At 39.9% G+C, this 10,643-nt stretch overlaps 1 protein-coding gene across 6 annotated transcripts in view; it reads right to left on the reverse strand.

The window, feature by feature from the left end:
• Window positions 1-7,999, reverse strand: part of LOC110047308 (uncharacterized) — a 29,388-nt gene extending 21,389 nt beyond the window's left edge. For 2 of the 6 annotated variants that reach the window (XM_089289814.1, XM_089289813.1), the window contains exons 1-3: window positions 7,311-7,439; window positions 6,671-6,771; window positions 1,392-1,471 (exon numbers count right to left, since the gene is read on the reverse strand). The gene's annotated coding sequence lies outside the window, so the exon portion shown is untranslated. Of the gene's footprint in view, window positions 1-1,391; window positions 1,472-6,670; window positions 6,772-7,310 lie in introns of all 6 variants that reach the window. The other 4 variants (XR_016207269.1, XR_016207270.1, XR_016207271.1 and 1 more) reach the window with 3 other exon arrangements.
• Window positions 8,000-10,643: the final 2,644 nt, after the last annotated feature.

Consider the following 10,643-nt stretch of genomic DNA (forward strand, 5'->3'; position numbering starts at 1 on the left):
GCCACCATTAAAGCAGGAGCCCATCACTGGGAGTGTGCAACTACCCCAATTATTCTTGTCCTGGCATTTTCATAGACCGATCTATTTTTAGTTTGAATTTACCACAGATTCAGACCCCTACAGGAACCTCAGTGACCAATCACAAGCACGAACTTTATAATTTCACAGGAGGATTAGGTCGACATGTCCACCTGAGACCGCCATTTATTTCCTTACCGATGTGCACTCATATAGACCGGAAATGACTTTTTTCCTGGGAAAAGAAGCCTTAAAATAGACCGGTCTGTAAAAATACCGCGACATAGGCTTAGTATAGGAGTTGCAGGCTCCTAGTGATGGGCTTCTGACCAAAGTTGACTCTGGGGTCCAAACATGAAGTGCTAACAGCATATCGCAATGCATGTAATGCATAATAGGGCGATTTCTGAAGAGTACTTTATTTGGCAAGTACAGGAAAGATGAACACTTCTGCTTTATGATATGGCAGAAGCCCATAATGGGCTCCTGGATATGGCTCAAACTGTCAGAGTCAAGGGCCCAAAATTAAAAAAAATTATTGAGTGGCCATTTGGCGACTAAGTGATAAAAATCAAGTAGAAATTTTATTCAGAAAAGAACTCAATGCATGAAATCTGTAAAGAAAAAATTTCCAAGACTTTTTTGGCCGCTAATTTTGTGTACGTAGCTAATGTAATGTCAGTGAAGAATTCATGCATTACAAGAGACACAATCGGTAGGCATACATGACGTACTCAATGCTCAAGGGTTTGCAATGCATAAAAGGGCGATTTCAAACGCGTTCAGCCATTTGCAAGTTTTTCAATGTCTGTAATCCATTACAGCAAAGCAAAATGATAAATTGCTTTCTTTTCTCATGTTGAATGTTATAGAAGCAAATATCTTTCACGATGTAGTTCTGGAAGGACATAATGTCTGAGAAAATAACCGTTTTTTGATCATCAACACAGAGAAACGCCATTATGAAGTCGCCATTATGATAGCCTGTACTGTGAACGCAGACGTATTTTGGGCTGTCGACTAAACCAGAATTTTTGGTCGCCAAAAATGAAGTTTTAACCGCATTGGTGAGCGTACTGGTCACAATTTCGAGCCTTTTAACAATGTATCTAACCAAATTTTATGGATGAACTATAACTTGGTGTTGATGAAATGTTCAGACATCATGTCCGATCATAATGTGAAATTGGCCAGACATATTCAAAATTTGGTCGGACAATGTCCGATGACCGACTGTTATTTCCAGTCCTGATATCAGCAAGGAGGAATAGAGTTCAACCTTAGAAACAAGGTTGATGCACTATGATGTTTCAGTCATTCCCAAATACAGTAGTGTCATTATAATCATTAATAACACACAAAAAAATGCATACCAAGATTATCATCAGCAACACATCCACCTTCAATTTTTTTTCTTTTTCTTCATCTTCTTCTGTTGCATTGTTTTCATGATCTGTTGAATTGACATAAGGAAAAACCTTTCACAGACATGTTAATCTGGGCAGCCCAGTTGCAAAATAATCAATAATAAAGCTGATAAAATAATGTAAAATTACAGCACTTCAAAAACCTTGTGACATTAGCAGTTTCCACAATTCTTTTGCAATTACCGAAGTTCACTATGAATTTGCAATAAATATTATGTAGTAGTCAAACAAAATGCAAATTTCAGAACGAAGTTGTGAATTTCCGGTTGCAAAATTCATAGTGATCTTGCCAACTATAAATTGACATGATGGAAGTTTTGAGGCAAATATGGACTTGTAATGTTGTTAATGTTCAAGAGAATTGCAGACAACTGTGGCTATAAAAAGGTAAAGGAGTGACTTGTCTGTGAATCTGAGTGAATAAACATGCTGAAAAACAAGACTGTAAATATTAGGCTTAAGTCTGATTACAAAAAGTAAGAACATGTGTTTTTCATGTTGGGGGTGCCACGTTTACAATCAAGAGCATTTAATGTAGAACAGTAGAATGAAGGAAAAGATTTATAATTAACTCAGACTGCATTTACACCACTGCCGGCAACACCCAGAATTAATCTGACAATAAAAAAACTTGTATCTATCCTGTACAAACTGAAAACCAATCAGAAATTACTTTACATCATTATAAAAAACAGTAAGTGATGTCACTGGACGGAATTAAATAGATCATACTTCAGGTGTCTCTTTACCCAGAGATTAGGCTGTCAGGGCTGGATATGACTGACCTTTCAAGCTAGAATTTGAAGTTGATGGTTGTTATTGGGGTGAGGCATAATTACACCTTATAGGAGAGGTAAGGGTAGGGGGAAGTTGCCCCAAAGTTAGGGTCAAATTTGAAGTCATCAAGAGACAACACAATTCTTTGTAACATTTTGGATCAAAAAGAAAGGTGTTCAAAAGCTTTGTATTGACTGTTATAAGGTGAATAAAAAGTTTTACTTGCAAAAAATTTAAACACTTTAAATTTATACAACAGTGGAACACAGATGGAAGTTCAAAGTGGGTGTTCAAGGGTGCATTCATTTCTTTTTCATTAGACATTTTTGGCATGTATGCCCCTTTTTTGTGGCCTTGCCTACTATGGCCCTAACATGGGGCATTTGAACACAATTTTTGCCCCAGGGGATGGGAATTTGAGGGTCAATACAAAAGGTGGACCTCTCAATCTGGACCCCCTACTGGACCCCCTTTTGGACCCCATCTAGACCCCCTTCTGGACCCCCATTTGGACCCCCTTCTGGACCCCCTACTGGACCCCCTTTTAGACCCCATCTGGACCCCCTTCTGGACCCCCTATTTTTTCTTCCAGAAAATACAGGCTCCTGATTTAAATAATTAAACTAAGAGCATATCATGATGAAGTCTATTTAATCAGTGAGCAAGAGAAGAAATTAATGAATTCACGTAGCGTTGTGTCTAGAATAATCTGATGGCTGTGGCCGCAGTTAACTGGGTTTAAATTCCCAAATAACTTGACTCGGTTAAAGGGTTACATTTTATGAGCGGCTGCATTGAAATAGGTTATGAAGTGGGTGGACACAATTGACGTCACAACACGGATAAACAAACAAAACGGCCGACTTTGAGAACTACAGTCTTTTATTTTCTTGATTCTTTTTCTTTGTTTTCGTGTCCTTCAGTTTCTTTACATTCACGGCTAAGGCTGTCTGTCTTCCTTCTCATGCGCACTATACACAAATTTCCAAGGCAGTTATTTCAAACACGATGTTGATTTTATGTAGACGTCAGAGTGTTTTCCATCACCCTCGAATGAATCGTCCTCGAATTTAACTCTATCCGAAAAGTCAGCGATGGTTTGAGGAAATCACCAGGAATCCTACCATGCATGACTTTTATACCTGGGCTTTAATAGAGAGCACCTCCGAATGAACATCAAGTCCTATCACTAAGAACTTTGCGTATTATTTCCTTTATGACAAAAAGAAACACTCGCTTCTGAGCATCTTTATCGATAGAGAAGCGTGGATTATGGCACCTAGGAACTGGGAAATGCTCTTGGTCCACAGCTGTTACGTTTGGAAAATGTACTTCACTTAAAGTGGTACTATGATCAAATTTTTCCCCCTTCATTTTTTAGGTGTATCACATAGAATTCCATGAAAGAATGAAAACGCCATTTACCATTTGCAAATATCTGCATTAGTTCCGGAGATATTTAAGTTTGAAAAATGTGTAAAATATGCAAATGAGATGACTGATGACGTCATACACTCAACTCAATTTTATATCAAGTATATAAATAGAGCTATCTTGGTCAATTTGCAGTGCAGACCATTGAAACTTGGTAGGCTAATAGTTCTACAGGAAACACACCTACGGCTACAAAAATTCTGTTCCCATGGTGACTCACTCCTTTCCAGTCCCCACCCTCTTGATTTCAATATGTTAGTGATTTTCAGGTCACAAAACATTAAACGAGGCGACAAACTTGAGCTGACATATTTATATGCTTGCTGGATCAAGCATATGAGGCACCATTTGCAAATATCAAAATGGAACGCAAAACGTGGCTAGAAATGCCTTTAATATTGGTGAGGTCTGGAACCAAGTATGTTGCCATGGTAACCAAACTGTTAAGCTCATATTGTGGAGCACATTTAGTAGAATCTTACTGCAAAGAATCAAACATTTCTGATATCAATTGGCTGAGATATCTTTTTTCATCATATTTGATCAAAATTTGGTTGAGTGTACGACGTCATCACTAGGCTAATTTGCATATTTTAAAAACTCAAATATCTCTGGAATGAAAAGAGATATTTGAATATAGTAAACAGCATTCTTCTTCTCGCACAGGCTACTTGTTTATGTTTTAAAATGGCTGCGAAAGGAGAGATGAGATTTTCGTCATAGTACCACTTTAAGTTTAGTCACAAATTCATTCATTCATTTGTCTGCATTTCCTGCCATTGTAACGAACTGCCCCTTCCCTTTAACGTATTCTTGTGTTCTTTGCAGAGGTCCATTAAAATTTTTCCTTCTAAGGTGAGTGAGCGCTTCCTGTTCAGGCCATGGTTCAGGCGTGAAGGTTCCTTGCAAACTTGACTGATATGGTATAGCCGACACATATTAGGAAAAAACTAGAAATCCGCTCTAGTAATACACCTGTTTTGAACTGTTGTTACCACTTGCCATGTTCAGTAGAACGGATCATGCACTTTTGTGCCACAGTGAACAACATCTCACACACAGACCGTGATGACTGACACATTTCACGAAAAAGCCAATGCACGGCACTGATAAGAGACCACTAACCTGTGTTAGACCATGCAGAAAGGTAGTTTAAAATTAACCAAACTTGGTTAAAAGATCTGTTGTTCTTCAATTAATTTCCATGGTAACTGTTAACCTGGTTTAAGTTCAATAAACTGCCGAAAAGAGTGGCCACACGATTTTTCAGTAACCCGGTAAATCGTAATTGATTATTAGACATAACCCGGTTAATTGCCAACAAGACAGGCCAGTGAAAACGCAAGCCTGTCGAGACGGCAGGATATAGAACCTTGCGTAGTTTGATGGCTATGTAGAAAAAATCTCAGATCTTTCAGCTTGATTTTCGTGTAATCCAGTTCCATCAGTGACATTTTTTTGGCCATATTAGGATGTAGCTGGATGTTGTCAATATATCACACAAACCAATCAGAACACTATTTTTCTTTGTGATGTTACAAGGCTTCAATATTGTTCAGCTCTCATGCGGACCCTCGTTGGGCGATTATTTTGCCTACCATTCTGCCTTTTGAGGCATATACATCTTGGATTTGTTGTGATTGAATCATACCATTGTTAAAGCTGAACAAGACCCGAGTTAAAACCGTTGTTTTCTGGAATGAATTTGAGTGTTGTTTATTTGATTCAGAGTAACGCCCAGGATTTGTTTGCCATCCGTTCAACGAATTATTTCGGTAAGTAGTTTGTCTGACATTCTGCTTTTCGCTGTGGTTACATGTCACCAGCTGGACAGGTTTTTTAAAATACTCTGTGTCCGGCAGTGAGGCTTAATTTTTTTTGAAAAAGTAAAACAACGTAAAAAGAACTTTATGACAGGCGACCCCAAGGGGAATCGAACCCGGGTCACCGGCACAGCAAGTGATACCCATTACCACTGTGCCACGGCAACCGACCGGCAGCCTTCCGAATTCGGACACTTAAAAACCTGCCCAGCTGCCAGACAGAGAGACACAGCGTCTGCTTTTTGAAGGTGAATGTAAAATAAGTTAGTAAAGGATCAATGAGGTGCGTGTAACTTTGATTTAACGCGTTTTCACGGAGACAAAAGTGTTGAGCAGTGAACAGTGTAAAACAAGCTTCCATGTAATGTGACGAAGATTATCAATGTTGTTTGTTTAATTTGAACGTGTTTTTAAAGGATTATTTGCCATCAATTTGGTGATTTGTGGTAAGTTTTTAAGCGATTAATGGTATATGTTTGGTTTGAAGTTTCTTTTAATTTCAAGAACTTTGCTCAGAGGTTGTCAGAAGTGAACTCGTTGGTTCGATTTGAGCTCTGTCAACACATTGATTGAAATTTACACTCAAAGAGCACCTTCGCTCGAATAAATACCTGAATGAGGTTTTCCAATTATGCGATTCAATCGCGACAAATCCAAGTTACATTCACCTTCAAAAAGCAGAATGTCAGACAAACTACTTACCGAAATAATTTGTCAAACGGATGGCGTACAAATCCTGAGCGTTACCCTGAATCAAATAAACAACACTCAAATTCATTCCAGAAAACAACTCGGGTCTTGTTCAGCTTTAACAATTGTATTGTACTATTCAATCACAACAAATTCAAGATGTATACACCTCAAAAAGCAGAATGGTAGGCAAATTACTTAAGTGCTTACCAAAATAATCGCCCAACGAGGGAAAAGAAATCAATTTTAACACCTGTTATACATTGTACTGGAAATGTAACAAGTATGATTTTTAAAAATACAAAAAAATTAAGTGTTTAGCGTTTTGTTCACTCACTGAGTTGAAAAATAAACCATGTTGTGTTCAATTACAGCAATAATTTGAAACATTAACTAAAAGAAATTGATTTTAACACCTGTTATACTAGAAGTATCCCAAAGAAATATTACAAAATTCAATCGACTCTTGTTTACTAACTCAATTCACTCGTTGGCACTTACCGATAGGTACAACTAGTTAACTCTCATAATGCGGCCGCAGCCATTTTGTTATCGTAGACACAACACTGCGTGAATTCATTGATTTCTTCACATTTTGCTCCCTGATTAAATAAAACTTCATCGTGTTAGGTTCTAAGTTTAATTATTTAAATCAGGAGACCATATTTTCTGGAAGAAAAAATAGGGGATCCAGATGGGGTCCAGGTTGGGGTCCAAATAGGGGTCCAGAACGGGATCCAGAAGGGGTCCAGAAGGGGGTCCAGATGGGAGTCCAGTAGGGGGTCCAGACTGAGGGGTCCACGTTTTGTAATTTGATCAAGCAAAAATCAAAATGTCAAATGCCCAGGGGGTGTTCCCAAGGGGGATGTTGAAGCTTTAAATTGACTGGTACAAAATTATTCATGTTAAAGAGGTTGTTTGGAAATGAAAGAAAGGTGAGAAAACTCCAAGAAATATTACTAGCAAGTTCAGGACACATTATTGACTTTGATTGTACCTAACCCTTGATCCAATCTGGATCAAGATATTTTGTTGAGTGTCCTACCGTGAAATGAAAGCCTTTTTCCACTGGACGAGAACATACGTGTATCACATCACAAACCCAAAAAACTATAAAAACTGACACACGAATTAGACTTACCAAATTCCTTTTCCGTTATGAAACAGGGAACAATTTTCCCAGCATCACTCCTGCCTACTACGCCAACAACGGCCCTCTCTTTGTCCGCTGCTTTGTCGATAATTGGGCATCCCAGTAGGGATACTTCCTCTGTAACTCGCTTCTCCAATCCATCACAAGTTAGTTCGTATTCCTTCTTACTTTCGTCGTACTTGAATTTCAGTTCAATCGTCTTTCCTCCTGAAAACGAGTACGCTGTAAGAGTTGACGCTTTGATTTCACTTCCTGGAACTTTGCTCTGTAGGAAAGCAAAGTTTTCACTACAACTCACGGAAAAAAACGCGAAACTGCCACAGGTCGTACCCATTAACTTTTGGAGACGGTATTTTGGTACATCCGTAGACTTTTTCGCAAAGCGATCCATTACCACTTTGTTGCAATCAGCATTGTCTACTACACCACGCCAAGTAACCAAGCGAACAGAGCTTCCCACTTCGACAGCACAAGCCATTCCTCTCGTTTGATAAACGTGTTCTTTCATCTCTCTGACGACGAAGATGGCCTTACGCCAATCTTTTGGTTTTTTGGAAGAGGGCAATCCCCCCAGCAACTGCGATGATTTCACCCGATTTTCCGACATTTCCGCAATCTTTGCGAGGCTTGCGAGCAATCTTGGGCGCTTTTCTCGACCAATCTCGACCAATCTTTTTCCGGTTGCCTGGACGTCCCAGGCCTTCACGTCCCGAGTTTCGCGCGGAAATAAACAAAGGGGAAACAAATGGCCGCTCTTTGCCTCTTTTACTCGCGCGGTCAATCCGGTCATGCCCACGGAAGGATAACGGATATGGCTCCTAGTCCATCAGCTGAGGTGGTTGTATGGCTCACTTCAGGGGAACAAACGAAACTTGTATATTCTTTGTCTTTGACTATTAAGCGTCATAAAAATGCATGATAGCAAGGATAGAACGGTAGCTTTCACTTTGTAAATCGAATTTTAAATTTACCCCCAATACCCTCCTTTTGGTCGCCATCTTGGAATTCTAAACGTTATTTTCTTATATGTTTCTTTTCTTAGAAGTACACGATATTTTGCCTGGACGTATATTTGAAATAATTAGTATCTTAGATATCATTTCAGTATTTTCTGTAGTTGTTCAAGCTATGATGACGTCATAAATTACGTCACAATAGCCGCCATTTTGTTTTGAAGTTTATGTATTCAAACTCTACTCAACTATCTGAAATAACTAAATTACCAACAAGGTGCTCCACATCACAGTACTAGAAAAAACATTTTCTACGTTTAGTTAATTAAACACACTACGCCATGAACCAATATACCATAACTTAACGTAGATACATGTAACTAGGTCCACACTTCAGTCTAGAGCTCGTTCGAGTACAGAAACGCCAGGCTCGTATAACGCCCTTTGTCACTGCTGTCACTTGCATTTGGATCTTTAACTTCTCAAAGTCATAAACCATTCATCAAGCGTAAACACGGTAAATCATGACCGTGATGGTGTTTGGATATCTGATTGCTTTAGCAGATATTTCTACGATTTTATTTTTCTGTTTCTCCTTAGTTGTAGTTCCGATCGAGAAGTTATATCAAACACTCAAGACTCTGTTTGAGCACCTTTCCAGACACCTCAAAAATTGTCAAAAAATACTCCGCTATTAGCGTCGTTTTTCAACTGTCTTCTCTGTGGTGACGGCTCCTTTCCAGATTGCTGCTTGACAATTTGCTCTTGTAACGCGAAGTCAGAGAGATGATTGGCATGGCCGCAAAGTCTCTGGCTAGATTTTCCCGCCGGCGCAGTGGACTTCATAGCGCAGCGCATCCATACTCTGGCACTCCTTCTCGTAGAGCTGTCACATGAGTACCTCCTCCAGTATCTCTTCAGATACTGTTCACTCCTTCCCAATTCTCGCCATAGCTCATACGTACCTTTCACTGTATTGGAGAATTAATGCTTACCAGAGAGTATCACAGGCTGTGATCGTGTGTGCGCTAATAAGAACTTTCATGAAGTAGTCCTTGTCAATGCCTTGGTCAAGTTACTTCTCCAAGCTGTTAATAACTAAAGAAATTTTATCATTCCGGTCTTTCCACCTCTTCCATTCTTCATGTAGCACATTCGAAGGTTTGTGCCCTATCTGAGGAACTTGCTCGCATGTGGCTGCGTCTTAATCTCTAGCACTGATCTTCGGTTGTCTCATACATGATCCGGTAACTGAGCCTGCCTCAGAATGCTTCTGTCTTCCACTGTGACACCAGGGAATTGGTGATATCAGGCTTGTTTGCGACGACACTGAAGAGCTTGTTCCCTGGCTTTTCAGTATAGGCAGGAAATATGTTCTTGTACTGTTCACTGTTAGAGGTAGACCCTCTTTAAAATCTTTCGACATTCTCGATCGATGCCTCGTGATACATGCCGAACACTACGTCCACGTGCCTGTTGCCGGTGCTTATTACCAACTCAAACACTCTTAGCGACCACATGAGACATACCTCCAGAGGGCCGGGATATTCAACTTCTGCAAGACCACCATTCCAGGTATACTGAAAAATACTGGTTGCGTTCTCTGGGTATTTCTCGGTGACTGTGATGCGTCACTCTAGCTGTTGGGAGAGTTTGGCTTTGCGCAGTTGTTTTTCACGGGGGTCCACAAGGACCGGCAAGAGTCCAAGGGATGGACAAAACTATCCGACAAGTGCCATCAGAGCAAATACATCACGATCCGTACGAGGAGGAAGTACCACATCCTAGTTGCGAACCTTACGCACAGCCTACAGATCCTTAAAAGACTTCAGCTTGGCTTTCTTCAAAGGATATAAGTAATCTGAAGTGGGATTAGATGAGCAACGGTCGTCACAGTCATTCACTGCATCCTTTACCTTGCTCTTGGCCTGCAATAAGTCATCACTTACTTCTGTTGTCACTTTGATACCCCGGTGTGGACAAGCTTGTTAATGCTGCATCTTGTCTCCATGGCCAGGTGATAACATCCTTGAGCTGATCCACCAGCTTTCCTGCAGCTCTGATGTCTTCTTTGATGCTACTGGAGCCAACTCCTTATGGATGTAGGTCTGTGATGAAGTAATAGCTAACTACTCGTGAAGAAGCTTTCTAAGCTAACTCCCGCTAGAACCCTCACAACCGCATACAATGGATTCATCCACCATTGATCAGATCATGGTGCAGAGGAAACTCTTTTGCACTTTTGTTTGTGACACCGCATGTTTGGATGCAGGAAACAGGCAAATGATTTTGAGGGCTTTATTTCAACAAACTTGCAATTTATACATATATTTTATCTACTTGCCCTCTTTTCATGAAATAATTTTGA

The sequence above is a fragment of the Orbicella faveolata genome, unplaced genomic scaffold (assembly GCF_042242905.1).
Source record: "Orbicella faveolata isolate gen_17 unplaced genomic scaffold, um_ofav_v1 contig_2, whole genome shotgun sequence".
Lineage (NCBI taxonomy): Eukaryota > Metazoa > Cnidaria > Anthozoa > Scleractinia > Merulinidae > Orbicella > Orbicella faveolata.